The 26,399-nt window shown below is 49.9% G+C and overlaps 1 protein-coding gene and 1 long non-coding RNA gene across 3 annotated transcripts in view; one reads left to right on the forward strand and one right to left on the reverse strand.

Annotated features, from left to right (window-relative positions):
• LOC144613964 (uncharacterized) overlaps nucleotides 1-4,091 on the forward strand; it is a 35,335-nt gene extending 31,244 nt beyond the window's left edge. The window contains exons 4-5 of the long non-coding RNA XR_013551465.2: nucleotides 2,369-2,472; nucleotides 2,675-4,091. This is a non-coding gene — a long non-coding RNA (uncharacterized LOC144613964). The remainder of the gene's footprint in view (nucleotides 1-2,368; nucleotides 2,473-2,674) is intronic.
• NOS1 (nitric oxide synthase 1) overlaps nucleotides 1-26,399 on the reverse strand; it is a 182,366-nt gene that overhangs the window by 144,978 nt on the left and 10,989 nt on the right. The window lies entirely within an intron of this gene.

A 26,399-nucleotide genomic window follows, 5' to 3' on the forward strand; every position in this document is an offset into this window, starting at 1 on the left:
AAAACTAAGCCAGAGACTAAAGGACAATGAAAAGATAGATAATACCGGTCATCAGAGAAACACAAATTAAAACCACACACCCTCCCTCCACACCCATCAGAATGGTTGGAACAAGGCAAAAGCAAAAACAAAACAAAAACAAAAACACAACAATTGTTTGAAACCCTGGCAATTTCAAGAGCTGTTCAGGATGTGGAACTAGTATGCATTGGTCCAGTCACATTGGAAAACTGTTTGACGGGTTCTTACAAAGGTAAACATTGACTGTCTCTATGATCTAGCAATTCCTCTCCCACACTCATACCCGATGTCCGAAAAAAGACCTGCACGAGAATGGAAGTCCCAAACTGGAAACCACCCCAGTGTCCATCTGTGGGAGAATGGAAAAGCAAACTGGTATATTAATTCAGTGGAATCCTACTCAGATGGAAACGATACAAGGAATAAACCAGTGGTACGTGTAACAGGGTGGATGAATCCCAAAGGTGTTGTGTTGACTGAGCTGAGCCAGACATAAGGGTCGTACGGTGTGATTCCATTTATATAGAGTGCAAGAGGGGCACCTGACTGGTTCAGTCGGTAGAGCCTATGACTCTCAATCTCGGGGTCATGAGTTCAAGCCCTGCTTGGGCATGGAGCCTCCTTAAAATAATCAGGGTGCAAGAACAGACGAAAAGAGACCATAGTACTCTCAGAATGCATCATATGGGTGGAAGAATGAATACAAAGAACCCAGGGGGAACATTCCGTGGTGGTAGAAATATTTTCTATCTTGACCTGGTTGATGGTTACATGGGTAACTTGTTTGTCGAAATTTTTAATTAAAGATTTCTGCGTTTTACTGTATGTTTATGACAGTTGAATACAGTACTTTCACACGTGTGTGCGTGCACACGCATGCGCATTCGTGCACACACACACACACACACACGCCGAGTCATGGGTAACGAATCATAATCCAAGAACTCTGCACTCTTCAAATTGCCTTTATGTGGGAAGGCACCAGAAATGCATTCTCACACAGGCTTACACAGTTTGCCACCTATGTGTCCTTAAAAAAAAAAGGACCCCGATATAAGCCCCAATTGACCAAATAATAAATCAAGATAAATAATCCAAGAATGTGGTGGAGAGGATGGTGGTTTTTAAGCACTGATACTGAGTGATAAAACCAGGAAAATGAAAAGATAGATCTATTTTTTTTGCCGGTGGTTATTGACAATGCAAATATCAAATAATTATCTGAAGCAAGATCTAGTCCGTGAAACTATTTTATGATAATAATAATAATTGGAATCTAAGCCTCCAGAATACAGTGGCAGAAACAGGGAAAACAAGGTAAGAAAATCTTAAGAAAATGAACAGACACAGGACAAAAGGTGAATGTATAAGGAGGGTCATCAAGTTACTGACTGGAGAGAGGAAACGATGTAAGAGTCTAACAATAGAAGATCGGAGGACGGAATATTATGAAGGTCATAGACCTATGTCCTCTTCCTCATCTGGTGCCTTCTTACAGAGTGGGGGGTCCCTTCACCTCAGAGTCTCAGGTTCCTCATCTGTAAGCAGGATCATTCACTCTAATCTGACAGGGTCACTCATCATTTGTTCATTCATTCCGCAAATGCTCTTTGAGCGCCTCCTAAGTGCCAGGTGTTGTGCTAGGTCCCGGGGACACAGAGTGGACACTTTAGCTACCTGCACTCATGAAGCTAACATCTGATGTTCTGGTGTGTCTGGGGATAATGGGGATCTGGAGAGAAATAGGACAGGGTAGGGACATGGTGGGGAGAGGGGATGCTGGGTGGTCAGCAAAGGCCTCTTTGGTGAGGAATCGTTTCATCAGAAACCTGATGTCAGTGGGGGAATGAGACATGTGGATACTTGGGGGAATATGTTTCTAGCTGGAGGGAACAGCCAGTGCAAAGGTCCTGAGGTATAAGCATGCTCAGTGTGCTGAAGAAACAGCAGTGTGGTTTGAGCAGAGCCAGTGAGAAGGGAGCGATAGGAAAAGACCCTAGAGATAATGGGGGCTTTATGGACCACGGTGAGGACATTGGACCTCACTCTGAGTCTTCTCGGAAGTCACCGGAAGGTTTTGAACAGGGAGTGACATCATTTGACTCCTATTTTCACGGAATCCCTCTATGTGGGACAATAAACGTAGCAGCACTGTAAGAATATGATCAACGACCATGGGGAACACACAGAGTTTGGCACACAGCCATGCTCAATAATGCTTTTTTAAAAGCTTACTTCCCGTGCACGCAGGAGAAAGCAGGATTCTTTTTGTTATACGGGGTGGGAAAAGAGGAGGCACCTTAAATGTCCATTTTGTCCCTTATTTTTCTAATTGTGCTCCTTCCAGAGGGCCCTGGGTGTGCAGTGACTGTTTGCAAGGCCTGATGGACCTGCTGGGCTTTGCTCTTGTGGCTATGACTTCTGCCAAGCTCTGAGCAGTGCCTGCTACAAGTAAGTATGTAATAAGTGTGAAATCAGTACAAAAAGTCCAAATTGGTCCCTGTTGCTACATGACACGCTGGCACCAGAAGCGGGGGCAGGGTGCATTTGATCTGGAGGAGGCCAGAGAGAACAGTGGTTTGCCTCCCCCTCCCCAGGAAGAGCGCCCCCCCCACCCCCCGCCGCCCCACCGGGTCATCTCTCTGCTTTGCAGGTGCTCGTCTGTAACCCTCCTGAACCCTGTCCAAAGTCCTGGACTATTATGGAGCCAGCGGAGTTGAAGGGACACCGTGCAGCCACGAAGAGTATGAACTTCGGAGCCAGACAGACCCGGTCTGAATCTTGATTCTGCCACCTCCCAGCTGCGTGACTTCAATCCTCTCCCTGCCCTCAGCTTTGTCATCTGCAAAATGGGGATGGTAATAATGGTACCCACTTGGATAGGTTGTTGGAGCATTAAATGAGACCATTCCACACCTCTCCGCATCTCGTAGACAGGACCCAGTGCTGTGCATAGGGCTACAACAGCGAATGGGACAGGAATGGTCCCTAGCCTTGACAGGGAGGGGACACTGTCACAAAGCCAGCCCTGAATAGTGTGAATCAGTTGTAATAAGTGAATGACAATGTTCATTCTCTCTCCTCTCCTCCAAATAGTCCAAAGACCCATGATCCCAGCATGGATAATCAAGCTCCTCTTTTAATGCCTCTGGCCTCAGTTTCCCCAGGCTTGTGGGAGGCTTGCTATGATCTTTGCAGGAGGGCCACCGTGCACTGAGCCGGCCTGATCCTCTTCCACAGACCTGGCCCCATCTGGGAGGACCCAGCTCTTTCGTGCTCTCTCGGGACCTAGGAGACGTCCCAGAGCACACAGGCTGTGTTTGTTGTTTGTCAATTGGGAGAGAGGCTTTGCCAGTGAGAGAGGTTCACTGAGACGAGCTCAGGGCACAGATCTCAAAAATTTGCTTTTAGACCAAATAACAAAGCCATAAGAGGGGCCCTTGGTCCATGCCTAATATTCGAACTTGAGGGAAAAAAGGTCCTGAGATTTTTCTGGCCCAGCCACTTGGGTTTTCCCTGGGAAAATAGACAGGAGGATTGATGGAGAACCACTGGGGGCTTGTCAAGCTTTGGCTACTGATGAATTACAGGAGCCTCAGCTCAGGGGGAGAGATGCACGTGCCCAGCGTAAACAGCCGGGCCTCCTTCTGTTTCAAGGACAGATTATGAAATAATAGGCCTTCCTTTCTCCACTGTCTTATTTGAGCTTTATGACAACCTACGAGGCAGGCAGGAGGGGTATATTTTACCTGTAATGTAACTGAAAAAAACAACCAACCAAAACCGAGGTCCAGAGAAGCTAAGTAACTTTCCAAGGCTACATAGCTAAGTAACTAACAACTTCTCAGAGCCAGATTAAGTGCTGGTGCCACCATCCACAAAGACTGTACATAAGTACCGTACCTGGGCCTGGAAGGAACACGCCCCCATGGCAGATGACAAAAAATGACAGCAACATTGTGTGACTCTTCCTAAGTTGGTGGAGTTTACCTCACCGCCCCTTGAATTTGCACTGGTTGTGTAACTTGCTTGACCAACGAAATACAGCAGAAGTGACATTTTCTCGTGCCCCGTATAGGTTTCAGGAGTCCTTTGTAGCTGCTATCATGCTCTTTGAGTCCTGTACCACTACATTTACAAGTTCAGAATCGCCTGCTGGAGGCTGAGAGGCTAGCTGGGGAAGGGGCAAACCATCCTAGCTTAAAGCTTTCCAGATCAGCCAGCCCCCAGTTGATCTGGTTAGCTGACCACCGATGCATGAACGAGCCCCCTGGAAACCGGAAGCACCACTCAACCTGACCCAGCCTACAGTGCCAACTTGCAGCATTAGGAACTTAAATAGTGACTTAAAATCATAAGCATTTGCATTTGGGGGTGGATTGTTACACAGTAGAAGCTGACTGATACATCGCAAGGAGAGGCTTCGGAGGGCCATCGGTGACCCACACCTGTCCGACTTGGAACATCTGTAGGGATAGGCCCTTACCCCCTCATGAGGCCAGAGCCTTGGTAATTGCGTCTGACGGTCAGTTCTCCTGGGTACCCACCCAGCCTGCTTTCAAGCTGGGACCACAGATGCCTCTTACGCAATAAACAGACGTAGCTGTATCCTGTTTGGAGTAAGCACTCTATAAGCTGTTCGCCAGTGGACTAAATCTAGTGTAGTGGTTAAGGGCATGGACAGTCTCGTCTCAAATGTGCTCATCAACAGTCACACTCCCTACCTCTCTGAGCCTCAATTTTTTAACCTGCAAAACGGGGAGTATTAAGAGTCCCCATCTCATAGGGCGTCCGTGAGAAAGAATGAACCTAATGGCATAAGCCTCTTGCTACAGGTCTAGCACAGAGCCAATGCCAACATGTGTTAGGTGTTAGCACTTCTGGGCCTTTTCTCATTGCAAGCTCCAAACAGCAGCCCACACAGCATCTTGGTTTTTTCCCCTCTATATTTCCAGGAGGAGAACATGACATCCTCGTCCTGCGACAAAATAAAGGAAGTAGAGAGACACATAGCCCAGGGGCTCTCAACCTCAGCACCACTGACATTTGGGACCTGATGATTCTTTGTGAGTGGGGGAGGGCTGTCCTGTGCCTTGTAGGTTATTTGCCCATGTCCCCAGTCTACCCACCAGACACAAGGAGCACCCTCTGCCCCAGCTGTGAGTGTGAGGGCCAAAAATGCCTCCCAGCATTGCCAAATGTCTCTGGGGAGGGGTGTGGGGGGCAAAAGTGTCTTCAGTTGAAGACCACTGACATAGACACCCTCTTATGCCCACAAACCAGGGCAGAATTTTCTCCACCGTGGAGGGCAGCAGAAGGTGGAGAGAGGCAGCTAAAAATAACGGCTGCCCAATCAAGGATCATAAATCACCACAAAGGGAGCTCTCTCGCCCAGATGATGCCATCTGTTTCCAAGTCGGTGGTGGAGGTGCCCGGGTAAGGCGGCCGGGAGGGGAAGGCAGAGCAGGGAGGAGGTGGGGAGAGCAAGGAGGCGAGGGAACCAGGTTGGGAGGGAGGGGCATTTGGAAGGCTGAGATGAAAAGAGATCACGTCTCTGGTTGGGTTCCCCAGAAGCAGACCCTGAGATGAGGATTTGTATGGCAGTGATTGATTGGGATACGTGTCCACGAGAACTGGCAGGGGAGAAAGGGAGGTGGGAACAGGGAGGGAAGGTGACCAAGAGAGGGGTGTGCTATCAGTAAAGTCGCCAGAGGCTCGGTCTTGTGGGGAAGTGCTGCAGACAGTGTAGACAAGACCCCAGAGTTGTCCCCCTTAGGGTGTGAGGAGGCCACACCCCTCCGGCTCAATCACCGGGCAGGGACCACCCCCAGGAGGATGCAAGTTCCCAGATACTCGGCTTCTCTCCCAGGCAAAGCGGGTTCCAGCTGTTGGGAGTGAATGCACGCGGGGAGCCAGTGTGCACAAATATGGTGAAAAAATCGTAACGGATCGGTGCAGGGCACTGACCGCGTCTGCTACAGACACTTCGAGAAAGAACTCGATTGAAGAAATATTAATGCACAGACGCATTTGTCTTTTCTCGAACAAAGTGCCAGGTACTGTGCCCACCACTTTATGGATATGAGCCCGTTTCTTCCCGCAGTAACCCGTGAGGTGATGTCTTTATTCCTCCTGCTTCAGGGGAAGTGGTGAACTCCACTCTTCCTGGCACTGGATTCTTAGCTGTGAGTACGAGATTACGGGGTGGGGGGGGGGGATAAGGAGGGGCACAGATGAAGAAGAAGAACTTTGAGAATCGCCTGGGACGAGGCAGAAAGACATGCGGGGGCTTGCTGGGCTCTTCTCTCTCCATTTCCCTGCCCTCTTTCCCTTGCTTCCCTCTGTCTGGGCAGATTAGAGCTGCCTTGAAGCCGACTCAGCCAGCCTGGCCTCTGGAGAACAGCCCAGATCAGCCCCTTTAGGTGCCGGGGCTGGAAAGGGTAGCGGAGAGCTTAGGACCCTCCGTGCGACCACCCTAGGTGCCCTGTTGCACCCAGGGGATGCTGAACCCACGCCCGCCCCTCAGCTCCGGCCGATCATTCCAGGTGCGAATGTGGAAGATCCAGCGTGGCCAGATGGTCTGATCTAAAAATTTTTTAAATGTTTATTTATTTTTGACAGAGAGAGAGACAGACAGAGCATGAGCGGGGGAGGGGCAAAGAGAGAGGGAGACACAGGATCCGAAGCAGGCTCCAGGCTCCAAGCTGTCAGCACAGAGCCTGATGCGGGGCTCGAACTCCCGGACCGCGAGATCGTGACCTGAGCTGAAGTCAGATGCTCAACCGACTGAGCCACCCAGGCACCCTGAGCTTTGTTCCTTTAATGTAAAATCTGAATTTTAAATCGGGCAACTCACCCCCAGAGCAAACCCAACAAGATATAGCACTGCAGGCTGAACAGAATGTGCCTGCCTCAGAGCTGTTTGCGTGTGACAGCTGGCTTCTCAGGTCAGGACAGAAGGACGATGGAATGGCGAGACCATAATGCTACATCTTACTGTATGGGATCCCACCCTTTTTAAAAAAGGTCTCTCTTTCTCTCTTCCAATTTTGTCCTGTCCACTCCCCATTCCTGTTACCCCCTTTCCCCAAAATGTTACACATGATGGACTTTCCAGCTTGCCTCAAATATATCATTGCCATTTTGTGCCTCGGTGCTTTTGCACATACAGTTCCCTGTGTCTGAAGTGCCCCTTCCTCGCTGCTTCCCTTCTGGCTCAGCCTCTACTCCTTCCAAGAGAGGCAACTCGTTGCTAATTTCTCTAGACTTACACAAAGCAGAGCCAGGCCAGCCCCCCACACCTCTAATACAGAACATAACTCCCGTTTTTGTAAACCTGTACTTGATTTATACCCATACTTAACTCTAGGAGGGGAGGAATGATACATTTTTTGAGCAACACAGTGCCTGCCCGCACAGTAGGCGTGAACACAAAGTGTGGAGTGAATGAATGAGTGAGAGAATAAATGAGTGTATGAGACTACATTCCCCCTTGGGTGTGGCGGACTGGCCTCGAGGAGATTCACACGCTAACAAGGGTCAAGGTCAGGGTTTGTGCGCTCCTGTGCTGGGGGGGAGGGGCAGAGAAAGAGGGAGACAGACGATCTGAAAGCAGCCTCCGCGCTGACAGCAGAGGGCCTGGCATGTGGCTCGAACTCACGAGCTATGAGATGGACGACCTGAGCCGAAGTCAGATGCTTAACCGACTGAGCCACCCAGGCGCCCCAGCAAGGGTTTATTTCTAGGTCATGTGGTCAGGGACTCACGTGGGAACAAGCAAAATCCTGGGAAAGCCTGAGTCTTATGGTGAAGGCTGGCCCTCAAAATCCAGCCAGGCAGTCAGATCTCTCCCTTGGGAACTGAAGCCCCCAAAACATTCAGAAACAGCCCTGCGTCAGAGATAGGGAGGAGATGGGACAAGGAAGCAGTCAGGGGTGCCTGAGGCATAGATATGATGCTGAGAGGACAGGGGTGGGTACCCCACAAACGTGTTGTTATTCTCAAGCGTTTGGCACGGGAGCTTGGAAATAGAGCTGTCCTCAGCTGAGCCTTCGGAGGAGACTTCACTCCGGGCTGATACCCTGACTGCAGTCTCATAAGAGATCATGAAGCAGAGGAACCAGCTGGGCCAAACCCAGCTTCCTGATCCATGGAAACTGCGACCATAGCTGTGTGTTGTTTTAAGCCATTAAGTTTGTGGTGACTAGTTTATGTGGCAACAGATAAGTAATATATCTTATATATTTAATAATTATATATAATAGCTAAAGTTTTTAATAGTTAACATATACATCATATATCACTGATTCCTCTATCTTTCTATCTATCTCTTGTCTATACAGTCCTGAGGCCAGACACCCACCCACTGGGCTCTCCAGGAACGGAAGCCATTATTTTCACGTTACCGGTTTGGGTGGGAAAGAGAAAGCCACAGGCTGCCCGTGCATTTCCCAATCATGACAAACACCCCAACTGTTTTTGCTTTTCTGTATTTTCCGACGTGTCAGCAAAGAACCCAAATATATGCAAAAATCCGCATTGGCGATATCCATAAGCAAAGCGAGTCTGGCTGAACCGACTTCAGGAATTAAAGGCCGAGTTCCTGAATACACCCGAGAGGACATCCTTCTCTGTATCTGCCGACGCACCTCTCCGTTCTCAGCAGTCCTACCAAGGGCTCCAGCCTCTTCTGTCCAGTCCCTGCTATTCCTTCCTCTGGGAGCCCCCTTTGTGCCCTTCCTTACATGGCTCATGCTTGCTCATCTTCCAGGTCCCAGGTGAGAGCCGCCTCTTCTAGGAAGTCCCCCTGGCTCTCCCGGGTTGGGTGAGATGCTTCCTTCACACTCCCACAGTGGCCTGCCTCATCCCACTGATGAGGGACGGAAGCAGAAAAACGTTCACCCTTAGCTCGGCAGGCTGAACTTCAGCCTGTGCAGTTCCGATAAGGATCAGATTCGTGCCGGTGGCTACGTTCTCCAAGGGTCTCATGGCTGCCTGCACATCTGAAGGACAGTCCATAGCGAACTGGACGATAAGCACCAGGGAAAGCTTGCGAAAGTAATTTTACGAGTAGAATTTTGAAGAAGACACTGCTAATCTGCTGTTCCCCGCACGTCCCCTTCCCCTCAAACACTCCTCGTCTTATCACCAGCTTCATACAGCAAAAGGGCAAGCCCTTTCTGCCCACGGGTCCTGTCTCTGTGCTACTCAAATAAGCTTACTAAGTGGCACCATACGCGTCCAGAATTCTTCCTTGGCCATTGTGCTCTGTGACCCTGCAACACAGCCACACCCCCCAGGTCCCCTCACTGAAGTCCTACTTGTCTCCCTAGTGCCCGCAGGCCTCCTTCTGCCCGGAGCAGGAACTTCAAAGGCAGATACCCCTTGTCTCTGAATCTCTGAACCGAATGACTGTGGGGTCGCTCACACAGTCACCAAGATGCAGTGATAGGGTCCCAAGCAGGGACGTTCATCGGACAGCTTTTAACTTCTGGCCAGCCCCAGGCTATGGCACCTGCCGTGTGCCATAAATCAATATTTAAAACAAATCCCTTCATTTTCCTAGGACCAGCACACTTGTATTGCCCTGTTGTGGGCTGGGTGTTAAATGCGGTCCCATTAGCTCATTGCAAGCATTTAAAATACAGCAGCAAGTTTCTAACACTCTGTTTAGAAATTTCCTCCTTTTCCTGTATACCGGGAGCTTCAGGAAATGAGGATGGTGTGGATCTCTCTCGAATGCCGAAAAGCCCCGTTCTTGGCTCCCACTGTTGCCACCCCTAGGAACACCTTCCTAATTCCCCTCTTCCCCGGGGCAAACTTGCCCTGACCCCTCCAGTGCCTTCAGCGGGACAATTTCCTTAACCAAATTCAGACCCTGCCCAGGATGGTCAGGTGGGCGGTACCTGGGCTGGGCCTCACTGAGGGCTCTTTACCAAGTCTTGGCAGAAGAGGCCCCTCCCGACCAGGCAGAAGGGCTGTGCTCCTCCCTGCCCAGGCCTCCTACCTGCGGAGACCCTTCAAGGCTCCTCCTCTTCCTCCTCCTTCTGCTTCAGAGCTGGGCGGGCGGATCCCGTGGGCGCCTTTCTCCTTGCTTTCCCAGAGGCCTGGCCTCCTCGAGCTCCTGGCAGCCTGGCACTGAGCAGGTCTGCCCCCCGGCCCCGGCAAGCCCTCCCTCCCAGGGCCCCAGGCCGTGAGAACAAGCCCAGGTGAGTCCTCTGGGGCCCTGTGACCTGGACCCAGATGTCACCATGATCCTGGGACTGTACCTGAGATGACAGGGCTGCAGCTGAAGGGAGGGGGAGAAGGTGGAGCTCCAGGCTCCCCCCTCCCTCCCCGGGCAGTGCACAGCAGCCTTTCACAACAGAGAGCTTGTTAAAACACTCAGGGCACCCGCATGGGTGTCTCCAGAAATCTGTATCTTTAACAGGTGCCCCAGAAATGCTCACAAATGGGCGAGTTGGGGCAAGAGACCCCCTCGTTAGCAGGACAGACCCCCTCGTTAGCAGGCGCAGACCCCCTCGTTAGCAGGACAGAGCGAGCAACGTCAGGAGAGGTACCAGCGTTTGCAGATGGAGGGCCAGCTGGAAGGACACAGGCAGCAGCCTGGTCGTCTCCCCCTGAGTCTTTGCCCGACTTGTGATAATATACTTGCTGTTTGTTTACTTGTTCTTGCTGTGTCCCACACTAGAGTGTTAGCCCTAGGAGGGCAGGGACTGTGTCCGCCCAGTTCACACACAGCAACGTCCCAGGCCTAGCCTAGTTCCTGGCACATAGTAGGTGCTCAATAAATATTTGTGGACTAAATGAACGAATTAAATGGATGCATGAGAGCAGGGACTGGCAGACAGGCAGATAGGCAGATGGATGGATGGATGGATGGATGGATGGATGGACAGACGGATAGGCAAAAGAGATAGAAAGGTGAGTGGACAGGTGTATGGACAAGCACCAGGTCTGGTGTCCAGGCAGGCTCCTGCCCAGTCCCCTGCCCTATTTCTCCACCCTAAGAATCCTTCTAAACCTTGAAGCAGCCCCCATTTTCTTTGCCAGCCTGGCCCAAGGCCCTCCTACCTCCTCAGCAGCTTGGGTTCTCCCTGAGTCCACTCCAGACAAAGGATATCTACCCAGAGAGAGAAGGTGCCTCCTGGGTCATGCCAGAGAGTTCCATAGGCCAGGTCATAGCTGTCCTGAATAGATCTCGAAGCCTCAGACCCAAAGCTGAAGGGTGTGCTGAGGGCAGGGCTCTGATTCAGCAGCTGAGGCCCCAGGAGACTACCTTCCTGCCTTCCAGCCTCGAGATGGAGGGAGGTGTCATACTTTGTAAGAACCACACATAATAAAATAACCACTTCACATATTCCTACTACCCTGCATTAACCCTGATTAACATTTTGGCATTCTAGCTTTTTTCTAGACATATGCTTAAAAAAAAATTTTTTTTAATGTTTATTTTTGGGGAGAGACAGAGACAAAGCGCAAGCGGGGAGGGGGGGGCAGAGAGAGAGGGAGACACAGAATCCGAAGCAGGCTCCAGGCTCTGAGCTGTCAGCACAGAGCCCGACATGGGGCTCGAACCAATGGACCACAAAATCAAGATCTGAGCCGAAGTTGGACACTTAACTGACTGAGCCACCCAGGCGCCCCTAGGCATATGCTTTTTAAAAAAATAAATTTTAATTTTTAGGGCGGTTTTAGGTTCATAGCAAAATTGAACGGAAAGTACACAGAGTTCCTATATCCTTCTGCCCACCCTCCCAACCTCCCCCACAGTCAACATCCTGCACAGGGTGGGAGGTTTGTTACTATTGGTGAAGCTGTGTTGATACATGGTTATCACCCAGAGTCCATAGTTTACATTCAAGTTCACTCTTGGTGGTGTGCATTCTATGGGTTTGGACAAATGTATAATGACATGTATCCACCATCACAGTATCAGATAGAATACTTTCCCTGCTCTAGAAATCCCCTTGCTCTGCCTATATATCCCTCCCTCTCCAGTACCTCCTGGCAACCACTGATTTTTTTCTTCCCCCTAGTGTTGCCCTTTCCAGAATGTCCTATAGTTGGAATCATACAGAACGTAGCCTTTTCAGATTGGCCTCCTTCACTCAGTAATAGACATTTAATGTTCTTTCACGTTTTTTCATGGCTTGCTAGCTCATTTCTCTAAATAACATTGCATTGTGTGGGTGGGCCACACTTTATCCACTCACCTACTGAAGGGTATTTTGGTTGCTTCCAAATCTTGGTAATTATAAGTAAGGCTGCTGAAAACATCTGTCTGCACGGTTTTGTGTGGACAAAAGATTTCTCCTCCTTTGAGTAAATACCGAAGAATGCGATTGCCTGGATTGAAAGGTAGGAGTATGTTTAGGCATGTATTTTTATTTTTATTTATTTATTTTTTTAGGCATGTATTTTTAAAAACAACATGCTTAATATATGAATACATTGTCCCCCTAAAAACGTGGCTGACATTATTGAGCACCTACCGTATGCCAGATGTTTCTGCATTTTAAACAAAGTATCGCACGTCATCGCACAAACACTCTTTGACAAAGGCATCATTAGCCCCATGTTACAGATAAGGAAAGCAAGGCCAGAAGAGATTAAGTAACTAGCCCAGGGTCACACACGCATGGGGCCAAGATTTGAACCTCGGAAGTCTGACTTTGGAGTCAGACTCTTAGCCAACTATGCTGGAAAAAATTAGAAAATTACAGGTAAAGCCAAAGTCCCCTTTGACCCCCTAGCCTAGACCCTAGCTTTCCCTAGCAATGAGGTCCCAAGGGTGGGGCTGAGGGGGTGGCCTGCCCTGAAAGCAGGCAACAATGAGCCGTCTGTAGAAGTTTGCAGCAATAATAAAACTGACTGAAGTCAGTCTGCTTTTTATCATCACTGAGCAGTGTCTCTTTTAACCAAAGTCAGTGATCAAATAAATACTCCTCCCCGAGAAAGTATTTTGTTTGTCTAAGTTGTAAACCACTGCTGCATTACTGTTAAGTTTTGAGAATAAGTTTCAAATTAGCCCATTTTTATTACTTTTAGTGAAGACGGTATTATACCTGGAAGCTAATTCAGAGAACCCCCTGGTTATACACTGGATCCTGACACAGGTAGACTCAGCTACATTTCAAAAGTTCCTAACAGTTTGGAATTGTTCAAAGTCACCTTTGGGCTTGGTTTGTGTCTCCAACCTCTGGGATAATATATATTCCTACATTTAAGCAGTAGGTTCAAAATAAACAGTGATTATAGACACGGAGAAACAACAGAAACAAATTATTCCAGTCACTCCTTGTCACTACCTGGAGTGGCATTTAAAACTTATCTGTGTTTAAAACTTGAGTGAAATGGAGAACAAATCGCTAGGTATAATATTTTTTGTTCTCTGTTTTGTAAGGCACAGATGTTTCACTCATTCACGATCTATTTTGGTGAATTTGAATGCATCTTTAACATTGAAATTCATTCTTTAAAACCAAAGACCAAACCATGAGAGTAATAATTTTTATTATAGAATTGTTATTGCAAGTAGTCTTGTCATCTAGAGGAGTGTTAAAAATTGATCTGTTCTAGGTATCAAATCTCCTCTAAGGTTGACTGCTTCCCAGAGGCACTCTGTGCTGTGAATTACTTGTGTATGTTTCCAACCTTGCTTTCCATGGATACATACAAATGCAGGTATCAGTAAAACATACAGAGTGTTATTTTGTATATGTACAGATGTTGAAATAGGCATGAATATTATCCCCTTTTACACTTTGCCCTATAACAACTTTCTTTTCTTCCTCTACAGGATGTTTGAGATCTTGTTACATGAAGGCTCACAGATCTACCTCTTTCTTTTTAAATTGCTGTATCCGTTAAAGAAACCACATTTTACTTATTCACTCCCCTCCTAATGGGCATTTAGGCTGTTTCCAGTTTTTTACTATTATAAACAGCGTGCCCCTTGGCCGCAGCTGCTCTAGACGTGGCAAGGTCAGAGGCAGGCTGAGTTCTCCGGTTAATAGGTCCTGTCAGGTGCCATCCTGAAGGCTGTTCCAGCCTGTAGCTTCTGACAGTCCAGGGTTATTTTCACCCTTGCCCTTTCTCCAGACAGCCCAGGGCCAGGCGAGGCTCAGGATGCCTTTCTCATCTCAGGTGGCATCTATTCCATGGATCCCGTGGTCCAGTGGCTGTCACAAAGCCTGCACCACGAGCCTCGTGATCTGGGCTATTTAGGCAACCTCGCCCACCCTAACACACACACACACACACACACACACACACACACACACACACACCATCCCTTGGTCAGTCCATGCCAATGAGAGATTTCCAGGCCTGATCATGTTCCCCTGCTCTGATTTCCCAGGCTGGCAGCTGGCCCTGGGGATCCCAGGGGCTGTTCTCATTGCCTGTCTACACTCGAAGCTTCTCTCTCAAACATTCCCCTGGCCGTCCATGGCCCATACCTGCGAGGTACAGTAGGCATGATTAACTCTCCTCTCCCTTTTATATACATGCCTGCCTCCCAAGCTAGCCTGTGATATCCTTGAGAGTAGGGACAGTGTCTTGTTCACTGGGTCCCCAGAACGTGGCACAAAATAGGTGTTGGTACACTGGAGGTTAACAAGTGATACATGAAATAATTACAGCAACTCTGTTGGGCACCATTCTCTATGCGCATTTTCTCATTTAATCCTCACACAGTAGTAGAGTAGATGTGCTTATGCCTCCTGTGAGGTAGGTAATTAGCCTTATTTTATGGTTGAGAAAACCAAGGCTCAGAGAGCTGGAGCATGTTGCCTGAGGCCACACAGCAAGTTCCTCCATGAGCAGGATCTGAACCAAGATGTGCCTGACCTCCGCTGGGGATACTCTCTAGCTCCTGCCATCTGAAGAGGTCAAGTTCGGGAGTTCAGAGGTGAGACAGGGACCATTTGCATCCTTAATTCCTTAGCCATATTAGAAAGCCTTAGGTTCCCACCCTCTCTCACCAGGATTGCTGTGAACACCTGCTAACTGTAGGTCTCTTGCCTTCTCTTCATGCCCGTCCAGCTGGGTGTCCATCTGAATTTATCTGCCTTCCTCCTTGACTCCCCACTACCCAAGTTCCATAAGCTGTCTGGCAGCCCTTCCTTGACCCAGACCTGCCTGTGTCCCAGGCTCACCTCTCTTGATCACTCACCACCCCAGCTCCATGTTCCAGCCACACCTGGCTGCCTTCAGTTCTGTGGTTGGTTGCCCCTCCCTCTTCCTCACCCCAGGGACTTTGCACATGCTGCTTCCTCCACCTGGAGCACTTTCCGCTCTCTCTCCCTCCCTCTGCGGACTCAACCTTCAGATCTGTCCCATGAAAGCTGCCGGGATTCTCATTGGAAGAAAAGTCTGGCCCTTGTTATCAAGCTGCAGCCCTGATCTGGGGTTTGGGATCACCTGACTCAGCCCCAGGGACTAATCTCAGCCATGGGGACATATAGCAGCAGTGGCAGAGGAGGGGGGAGAAAGCCACGACTGGCGGCCAAGGTTGCCCTGGCCGTGAGGCTGGACCCCATCGCACGGACACTGTGATTTCTTCTGTGCCTGCATGGAAGGACCTCCCTCAAGAACTGCCCTGGAAGGGAGAAAAAGCCAGTGTTTTTTTGTTTTTGTTTTTTTTTTTTGCAGATGCTGGGAGAATGATGTCCACAAGAGGGACAGGGGGAGGACCAGGCAGGGGACAGCATGTCCAGTCCAGGACTTGTTCCATTTGATCTTCAGTCTTCAGAACAGCAGTCTTGGTCCCATTTTATAGATGAAGCGTTAGGGGCTCCGGAAATAGAAAAAGATTGTTGAGAGGCACAAGCCCACTTAAGAAAAAATGGGAGTGGGGCACCCTCATGGCCACCTGGCTCTCCTCCCGGACCACAGACCCTTTGTCACTCAGAAGGCCCAGCTGCCATCGTGGGCTGGTCGGTGGCACATGGTGCCCTTGTGATGGGATCCAGCTGGGGACAGACGGGGTCTGGGCCCAGGGCCAGGAGGGGCCTGGCCAGCAGCACCAGGGGACAGGGAGCCCCTGGGCCCAGACTCTCTTTGTGGGGGGCCTCCCTGTCGGCGGCTTCAGCGCCAGGATCCCGGCGGCCATGGGCGATTCTGGGATCAGTGGCTGTGCGAGGAGACTGAGGCTGGACAGGTGGCCCCTGGGGACCCTCACGTGGGTGGTGGGGGTCACACCATGCTTCTCAGGCCCCCTGGAGAAGGGTCTGTTCTTCGCAGGCAGGGGGAGTTGTCATTCTAGACAGCCTGGGGGCCGCTCTGCGATGCGCGCCTGAGCTGGAGGTGTGGCCTCATCTTACGTCTGGTCCGGGGCTGGGGGGGGGGGGGGGCCGCCACCCCCTCCTGCCTGCAGCTGCAGGTGTCGGAGAAGTGCGTCTTGCTGCGGGAAGATCATGGTGCGCCCACTCCTCACGTGGGTGACGTGCCCTGTGTGACAGGCAGCGGCCCTGCCTGGCAGTGACCAAGGGTGAGAACGTGCTCCAGCTGGAGGTGGATACACAGGGCATCCATACCCCGGGCCCCGCGCCGGCAGCCTCAGTGGATGCCGTAGGGCGTCTACACCTCAGGGACCTGCCCGAGCCCACAGACACACGGGCTGGGCCTCTCACCCAGGTGCGCCCTTGATCTCCAGCCTGCCGCGGCCGCGTGAGGAGTCTGGTGGTGAACCCAGCCCCTATCACCTTGCCTCGCTCTGTGGGCATCCAGTGGGCAGTGGGGACCAGCGGCTGCCCAGTCGCCCAGTGCAGCTGGCCCTCTGGGACTCTGGCTCCAGGCCCCAGCAGCCACGCAGGAGAGTCCTCAGGGGCCCCTGCCTGGGGTCCGCAAGAGATCTACCGCAGGTAGGCTCCCACCTCTCAGAGCTTCTGGCCCCTGCACTCAGCCCATGTCACACTGTCGATTATATTTATCTGGACTCTAGATTCTAGGGGTGATGGATCTTTATTTCCAGAAATGGTGTAAGTCATACCTAACTTTTTAAAAAAGTATTTAAAAAAAAAAAAACCACTGTAAACTGGGATTTTTAATACGTTTTGTCTTTCAACTCTATTATGAGATTTGCTTCCACCAATTTTTAATAACATACGAAATCTGCCCTGCTTCTTAAAAATTAAAGTAACTTCTGTTAAAAAAAAAAAAAAAAAAAAAAAAAGAACCAAAAAACACGAATTGGGAGTGGGGCAAAAGTGCCCTGGCTGAGGTTTCTTGAATTCTGATGTACACATGGGTCACCTGGGGGGGTCTTGCTGAACTGTTGGTTCTGACTCTGCACGTCTGGGGCAGAGCCTGAGATTCTTTCTTATTTATTTATGACCATTGAACTGTAATTGACATGCAACACTGTGTAAGTTTAAGGCACGCAATGCATTGATGCGATGCATTTATATATCGCCCTACAATTAGTCAACACCTCTATGACGTCACATAATTATTATCTCTTTTTTGTGGTGGGAACAATCAAGATCTTGTCTCTTAGCAACTTTGAAGTTTATAATACAGTCCTGTTGACTCTAATCACGAGATGCTATATTTCTAACCAGCTCTCAGGTGGACCACATTTTGGGCAACCACGCATTCGATAAGGTGCCTTTCAAATATAACAACAACCCCCCTTTTTCAAATGCAGTCTTGTGCCCTACATCCCTGAGGAATGTCTGAGTTATGCTGACCTCCAGATCCGTGGTAGAAAGTTTAAAAGTCTGTGTAAGGAGGGGGCACCCAGGTGGCTCTGTCGGTTAAGCGTCGGACTTCAGCTCAGGTCGCCATCTCACGGTTCGTGGGTTGGAGCCCCGTGTCAGGCTCTGTGCTGACAGGTGGGAGCCTGGAGCCTGCTTCGGATTCTGTCTCCCTCTCTCTCTGCCCCTCCCCTGCTTGCACACGTTGGTGCTCTCTCTCTCTCTCTCACAAAATAAATAAATATTAAAAACATTAAAAAAAAAAAGTCTGTGTAAGGAAAAGCAACCCCCTGAAACCAACACGTATTTATTGAGCACTTACTATGTGTCAAATCCAGCCAGGCAGGCCTGTGTCTGTTACACCTGTGCTGGTTTCCTGCGGCTGCTGTAACAAGGCTTAAAATAACAGCCACTTATTGTCCTATAGCTCTGGAAGCCGGAAATCCTTAGTCAAGGTACCTGCAGGGCCACATGTCCTCCGAAGCTTCTAGAAGACAATTTGTTCCCCGCCTCTTAGTTTCTTCTTCTTTCTTGCAGATCACATTTATTTTCTTATTTTTTTCTTTTAACAAACTTCTGTTTTGAAATAATTACAGAGTCACAGGAAGTTGCAACAATTGTATGGGAAAGGGGGAGGGGCGGTCCTAGGTACTCTAAGCCTCTCATGTTGCTGGTGATCCTTGGTATTCCCTGGCTTCCTTCCTCCACTAAGGACCCCCATCATTAGACTTGGGCCAACCCTAAAGCCAGGGTGACCTCATCCAGAAGTCCTTAACGTGATCACATTGGCAAAGACCCTATTTCCAAATAAGGTCCCATTCACAGGTATGGGGGAGCTACGATTTGGATATATCTTTTTTGGGGGACTCTGTTTAACCCTCAGCAAGAGGTAAAGATAGGGAGGGGAATGAAAAGCATCCAACTGGATACTGAACCCCATAGATTCACTACTGGAGTGGGTTGTGGCTGGAGGTGCCCAAATCGACCCCCACCTTCCGCAGGAACCCACTCCTCCCACCCCCCACTGACGATCCCTCCCCACCCCACCCCCCCCAACGATGGGTCCAGTTCACAACCACCTTCCCTCTCCCTTCCTGACCCCTCAGTACTGATGACACTGCCTCATTCTACAGAACGTAGTATTTTCCTACAGAATCTAAAATCACCGACTGGACTGCAGGATCCCAGGGGTCATAGACCTGAGAAAAACCCCTCATCTTTTGGCACGAGGTGAGGACACGCTGGCTACTTTTAGCACTGGAAGGTTAAGATCACATGAGCGTCCGCCTTTACTTTTTCGTTATTCTTTCGTGTTGCATGTGAACCGATTATTCACCCCCTCAACATGCCGGGCGCTGGGGTAGAGCTGACCCCAGTCCCAGGCTTAGCGAGAGGAGGCAAAGGCAATGTCAGACCCTGTCTCAGGCACTGCTTCTCTTGAAATCCCAGGGAGCATTCTCTTTGGAGCTCTCTGGTGTGGGTCCCTTAAACATGGTGCTGGGGAGGCCACCTGCCACTGAAACGCTGCTCGCCCTGACTTCGTGGGGGGTTCCAGCTGTTGCCTTCTGTCTAGCCCAGGGAAGTTAGTCACATTGCACAGTCAAGCCCAGACTCCCGAACATCCCTTTGGGGTGAGGCTCCGCCAAAGCCGCCCACAAACTGGGTCGGGGCTGAGAGTCATGAGGGGCTGAGAGCCCAGGACCCACACATTTGTCCTTTGGACTCTGCCAAAGTCCTCTCCAGAGGTGGGACAGGCAGGGCAGCCAAGCCCTAGAGGTTACCTCTTCTCCAACTGCTGCCAGGGAGTGTGGAAGCAGGGACCTTCTTCCACAAGGCAGCCCTTCAGGACTCTGAAAGTTGCTCTGACATCTTTCCAGACCATCTTTAAGAGATTGGTGAGGGGTGGGACGGTCAGGCAGCTGCGGCCCAAATCTGCATGTCCAGAATCTCCTGTGGCTCCCGCTCGGGGCCAGGTGTCTCTGAGGATGGTCTGCAGCCACTGGCACCACAATCACACAAGGACCTGGTAAAATGCAGATTCCAGGGCCCCACCCCAGCCTTTCTGAGTCAGACTCATGGCCGAGCAACCTGGACAGCCACACAGAACCTCACACTCAGAAGGGCCCCAGGCTTCTGCTGAGATTCTCTGCCGCCATCTTGAAATGCTCATTAATTTCTGAGCCCCACAACTCGCAGAGCCAGCCCTGGTTAGCATCTCGGGAAGTGGGGTCTGGGAATCTCCTTTTTCTTTTTTTAGCCTGGTCCTTGGGTGGGTCAGATGTACGCTCAAGTTTATGAGCTGACCCTCTAGGGATTCTAAAGTATGAGAGCGCAAAGGTGGGGGAAGTTTCTGAATCCTCTCGCTTAAAAAGGCAAAATGCATTGAACACTGTTTCTTTTCCAAACCCCCAACAGCTTGCCCGCCTGTCCTTGGCCACTCAATCCGCTTGTCTGTAGGGGTGTCTTCTTTCGTCTACGGGAATCAGTCTCAAAATGCCCAGGTACCGTACTCTTCACTTATTTGGACAAGGGAGAGTACGAGGGAGGGGAGGAGGAGTGGGAGGGAGGAAGGGAGGGGAAGAACCACAACCCAGTTCTGGTGACAGGCGTGTGTCCTTTACACTTGGGTTTGGGACATTCATTCGTAACCACGTGCCCTCTCCCTTCTCCTCCTGCCATTTTCTTCCTCCTCCTCCTCTTCTCCGTTGACCACTTACAGAAGGGATCACTACTTTCAAACCATTCTTGCTAAGTTGCGATGCAGTCCCGTCTCGTGGGCTGAATTGTGCTCCCCCCAGCCTCTGATTCAGGCACCGAAGTCCTCACCCCTGTAACTGATAACGTGGCTTTATTTGGAAATAAAATCATTGCAGATGTAATTAGTTAAGAGGTCCAACCGGGGTGTGGGGGTCAGTTCGATATGACTGGTGTCCTTAAAACAGAGCACATACGAAGAACGAGTCATACACAGAGAAAGATGATGCACAGGAAAGTTAGGGCCTTAGCTGCTTCTAAGTCCAGGAACACCCGAGGCCACCAGAACCAGGAAAGGGGTGGGGGGCAGATTCTTTCCCACAGCCCTTGGAAGGATGGCCCCTTGCCAGCACCTTGATCTTGGACTTCCAGCCTCCGGAACTGTGAGATGGTAGAATTATGTGGTTTATGCCTCCCAGTCCGTGGCAGCCCTAATATATCTCATCTTCAAGACGGTCAATAGCCCACAGCCCAATCCCAAAAGAGATACGGCCCCTCACATTTCAAAAGTGGGACCATGGCGCCCAGAAGTGTCAATATATGCTTGGTGGCCCCCAGCACGTCCAGCCCTGACAAGGGTGAGACTTGGAACAGTCTCTTTCCTCCAGGCAGCCTCTTTCTTCCTTTCTGCTGTGATGCATCTCCCACATCTCGTGGGTGGAGGTGACAGAGGGAGACAACGCGTCCACCGGCCACGGCTCTAACTGACACGATCTGGTCGTTCAGTCGCAGCCGCCGTGGATGGTGGCTGAGCCCATTCGGGGGCTGAAGCCGCCCACTTCGGCGTGTCTTTCAGCCTTGCGTGTGGGAGGACACCGCCCTCAGGCTGTCAGCTGGCGCCTCTCGGCCCGTCAAAGTCACGGGGGGAGAAAAAGCCACTCCCGCATCCCTCCCAGGAGTCGAGGACCCTGGACAACCGATTTCCGATGGCTTTCTCCTGTTACCAGCCAGTCTCAGAATTCGACGAATGATTCAAGGGTGTCCTTGTGCTGTCACTAAAATGTTGTCCGCTGTTCTCTGCCCCTGCTAAAAAAGCAGGCCATGTATTGCCGGCCTGGGAACCTCCGAGAGCTTTGGCAGCAATGGGCTTAGGGAGCCTCAGGTCAGTGTGCGGTCCACACAGCGTGTCCCAAGGCAGGGAGCACAACCCACTTCAGGGAAGCTCATTTTGGCCACCCCTGAGGTCTTACTAGAGGAGTGGGGGTTCGCACCGCATTCACTCTGCTTCCGATCTAGCCCCGTGAGCTCGGGTCCTACAAGGGCACTATCCCACTACATTGATCTTTATGAGCCACAAGTGGCCTTCAGTCACGTTAATCCTCTCTCATTAGAGACACAACTGTCAGAAGTAAACGGACTCAGATTCAAATCCTGGCTCTGCCACTTCCTGAATGATCCCCGGTGAGTAACACCACATCTTTGAGCCTCAGTGTCTTCATCCGGAAAATGGGGATCATAGCTGAGATGGCTTTGTTTGTTTAGAAAATGCTAATGCAGGGCGCCTGGGTGGCTGGGTCAGTTAAGTGTCCCGACTCCTGCGTTCGGCTCAGGTCATGATCTCAGAGCCATGAGATCAAGCCCTGCATGGGGCTCCGAGCTCTGTGCTCCCAGAGCCGGCTTAGGATTCTCTCTCTCTCTCTCTCTCTCTCTCTCTCTCTCTCTCTCTCAAAATAAACAAACTTAAAAAAAAGAAATGCTAATACATATCAGAGGCTATGTGCAATGCTCAGAACATGGAAAATGTCCAAGCAATGGTGGTGGTGGTTGTTTTTATCAATTCACAGACCCTTTAGAGCATTTTCTTGCTTATCCGTAGAGAGACTTTCAAACTGGATCATCTGTGGTCCCTTGGGTTTCCAAAATCCAAAATCACCAAAATGCTAATGTGAGCAATTATATGACTTACACCTTGGCCCTAAGACCAGAAGGTCCGACCTTGCATCTGCACTGGTGTGCAAACCTCTTAAAAAGGTATACCCAATTTGAGGTGCAGATACATTTTTTTTTCCTTCGAGAAAGTTTCTGGCTGTTATCAGATTCTCAAAGGGGTTCTATGTCTCCCAAGGGATCATCTCTGGAAATGGTCTGAGCAGGTTGCTTGTGCCTAAGGGACAGGAGAAGGGACCCACCATTTATTTCCCAAGCCCTACTATGTGCCAGGCTGACATACATCATCCCTGTACTAACAACTGGGTAAAGTAGACCCTATCATTCTCACTTTCCAGTTGAGGAAACAGAGGTTCCAGGTGCTCAAACTGGGGGATAGACACTGGCCTTGGTTTCTTGCCTGTCCCACGGCTGGCACAGGCCTCTCTGATGCCAAGCTGGGCTCCATCATCGGCACTGAGCTCCCTCTGGGAAACGGAGCAAGGTACCCTAGCCGGGAAGTGCATGCCCTGCCCCTGGTCAGATCTCAGCTCGAGCTTCACTCCACGGAGTTTACCACTGACGTATCAGGGACCACGGGACAGCCCCTCTCCAATTCTGTGAACGACTTTCCTTCAGGTCCACAGAGAATCCACAGCCCTGAGTGAAGCGTCCACCTCTTCTCCAGAAAGTACCCGGCACCTGGCTTAGACCACTCTCGGTCCCTCTCTCGTGCTCGCGGCATGCCGTGCCAGAGGCCATGCAGTTGTTAAAAGCCTGGGTCCTGGAAGCAGGGAGAATTCTGCCTCTGCCACTTATCAGCTACGTGACCTTGAATTATTCTGTGAACCCCTCTGTGCCTCACTTTCTACATTTCTACAGTGAAGCTAATAGCACCTATTTCACATGAGAGAGTATTACCTTTTTCTTGTGCCTTCTCCTATTAGGGACACCCTCACTTCTTTCTCCATCTATGTCCTATTCTCCTACTGGAGAATTCCAAGCAGGTTCCATGCCCACTGGGGAGCCCCACGTGGGGCTTGATCCCACAACTGCGAGATCACCAATTGAACCAATGTCAAGAGTTGGATGCTTACAGGCATCCCAGGGTGAGAGACTTTTTTAAAAAATTTTTGTTTGTTTATTTTTGAGAGAGACAGAGCATGAGCAGGGGAGGGGCAGAGAGAGGGAGACACAGAATCTGAAGCAAGGTCCAGGCTCTGAGCTGTCAGCACAGAGCCTGACGCGGGGCTCGAACTCACGAACCGCGAAATCGTGACCCGAGCTGAAGTTGGACGCCCAGTCGACGGAGCCACCCAGGCGCCCCAAGAGACATTTTTGAATGAAATATCCCTCATGTGTTACTGGCAGAGCTGGGGAAAGTTGGAACATGAACTTAAACTCAGGGCTACATGAAATAGGGTCAATCAATAGGGCACATGCTTTGATATCTCCATCAATGACAGAGTGTAGGATGACAGAAATGTGAAGTTTGTTCCCTGTGGCATTTCTTATTATATACACCTTTATCAGGGACCAAAAGGTCATCTAATGTCTACCATTCCAACCACTAACCTTTTCACTCACCTGCATATCCATTCATCCATCCATCCATCCATCCAACCATATATCCATCCATCCATCCATCTATCCATCTAAATATCCATCCATCCATATATCCATCCATCCATCCATCCATCCATCCATCCATCCATATATCCATCCATCCATCCATCCATCCATCCATCCATCCATCCATCCAAATATCCATCCATCCATATATTCATCCATCCATCCATCCATCCGTCCATCCATCCATCCATATATCCATCCATATATCCATCCATCCATCCATCCATCCATCCATCCATCCATATATCCATCCATCCATCCATCCATCCATCCATATATCCATCCATCCACCCATCCATCCATCCATATATCCATCCATCCGTCCATCCATCCATCCATCCATCCATCCATCCATATATCCATCCATCCATCCATCCATCCATCCATCCATATATCCATCCATCCATATATCCATCCATCCATCCATCCATCCATCCATCCATATATCCATCCATCCATATATCCATCCATCCATCCATCCATCCATCCATCCATCCATCCAAATATCCATCCATCCATATATTCATCCATCCATCCATCCATCCGTCCATCCATCCATCCATATATCCATCCATATATCCATCCATCCATCCATCCATCCATCCATCCATCCATCCATATATCCATCCATCCACCCATCCATCCATCCATCCATCCATCCATCCATCCATCCATCCGTCCATCCATCCATCCATCCATCCATCCATATATCCATCCATCCATCCATCCATATATCCATCCATCCATCCATCCATCCATCCATATATCCATCCATCCATCCATCCATCCATCCATCCATATATCCATCCATCCATCCATCCATCCATCCATCCATCCATATATCCATCCATCCATCCATCCATCCATCCATCCATCCATCCATATATCCATCCATCCATCCATCCATCCATCCTTCCACCCATCCAGATATCCATCCAAATATTCATCTCTCTGTCCATCTATTCCTCCATCCATCTATCTATTCATCTACCCATTTGCACATCTATTAGAACATCTATCCACCCATAGCCTATCACAAACATATGCAGTGGACACTTTCTACCTTACAGGCACTGTGCTAGGCACTGTTGTGACCTGACAGTAAATGACATATGGATTCCACCTTCAAGGGATTTATATTCTAGAGGGGGAGGCAAACGAGCAAATAGGCAATCTTGATTCGGTAGGATATGAGTTACGATAGGGATGCATAGAGGGGCTGTGGGAGAGCACAAGACCTGGGAGGATCAGACAAACTTGTTGGCAGAGGTGACATCTCAGCTGAGGCAGGAAAGCCCAGGAGGGGTCGCTGTGTGGGGACAAGGGCCTTCCAGGCAGAAGGAACCACATGTGCACAGGCAAGGCAAGAGAAAGTGCTGGCCTGGGGAACTGTGAGGGGCTCCGTCTGGCCAGATCATAGGTAGTGAAGCTGGAAGGAATGAGAGGGCTGGCTGGAGTCCACAGCCTCAGGCTGAGTTTGAGTTTGGACTTTGTCCCAAGAGACTGGGAAGCCTTGGATGCATGTTAGAGAGGCCTGAGTGAAGAAAGCAGGCTCTAGAAAGGTCTTTCTCACAGGAAATAGATTCCCTTCTTGAACAGGAACACTATGTGGGAGGCAAGTTGTCATACTTGGAAACGATCCTGAAAAGGCTTCTTCCTTCTGAAATTTGGTCTTGCTGTCTCCTTTCCCAAAGCCATTTTCTGCCTGGCTGAAAATCTAGTGATGCTGGCAGGAGGGATGCTAATGATTCAGACAGTCATTAATATTCTCCCTGAAGAAGCTTCCTTGAAGCTCTAGTGAGAAATTCAGACCCAAGACCAGGAGAGGATTCCTGTAGTGCATAATTATGGGCAATGATGTCCTTTGGCCAATTGGGAGGGAGAAGCTTGCCTAGCATTAGTCCTGCTCCATTCCCTGGTCATGGCATTGGCTGGGGGCTCATTGCCCAAGCAGGCAACCAGGTTAGGGGGTACATAAGACAGCCGAGAGGCAGCGCACAGGACACAGACTTACTGCCCACCCCCCCCCACTGTGTCCCATGTACTGTGCCGGGATACAGGAGAAATCAAACCAGATCCTTGCAGGACCTAATATTAAAGAGAGTGGGTTATCAATGATGCCAATGCAGGGAAAAGGGGAGGCGAAAGGAAGGCAGAACACCAGCATCTCATCTGAAGTAGTGTGGAGTCAAGATACACTGCCTGTAGTTGATGGAATAAGAAGTAAGAGAGTGAAGGCATTTCTTAAAGTTGCCAAAGTGACTAGTGTGAACCTAAAAATAATGGCACACCTATATTAGGAGGACAGGGCGGGAAATGTCCATAGATAAGGTCTAAGGTCTGTAAACCAGTAAATATCAAATGTAAGCACAGTTTTCAGAGATTTGTAGTTAACCACAGAGGGGACAGCCAGGAAACGTAAGA

The sequence above is a fragment of the Panthera onca genome, chromosome D3 (assembly GCF_046562875.1).
Source record: "Panthera onca isolate mPanOnc1 chromosome D3, mPanOnc1 haplotype 2, whole genome shotgun sequence".
NCBI lineage: Eukaryota > Metazoa > Chordata > Mammalia > Carnivora > Felidae > Panthera > Panthera onca.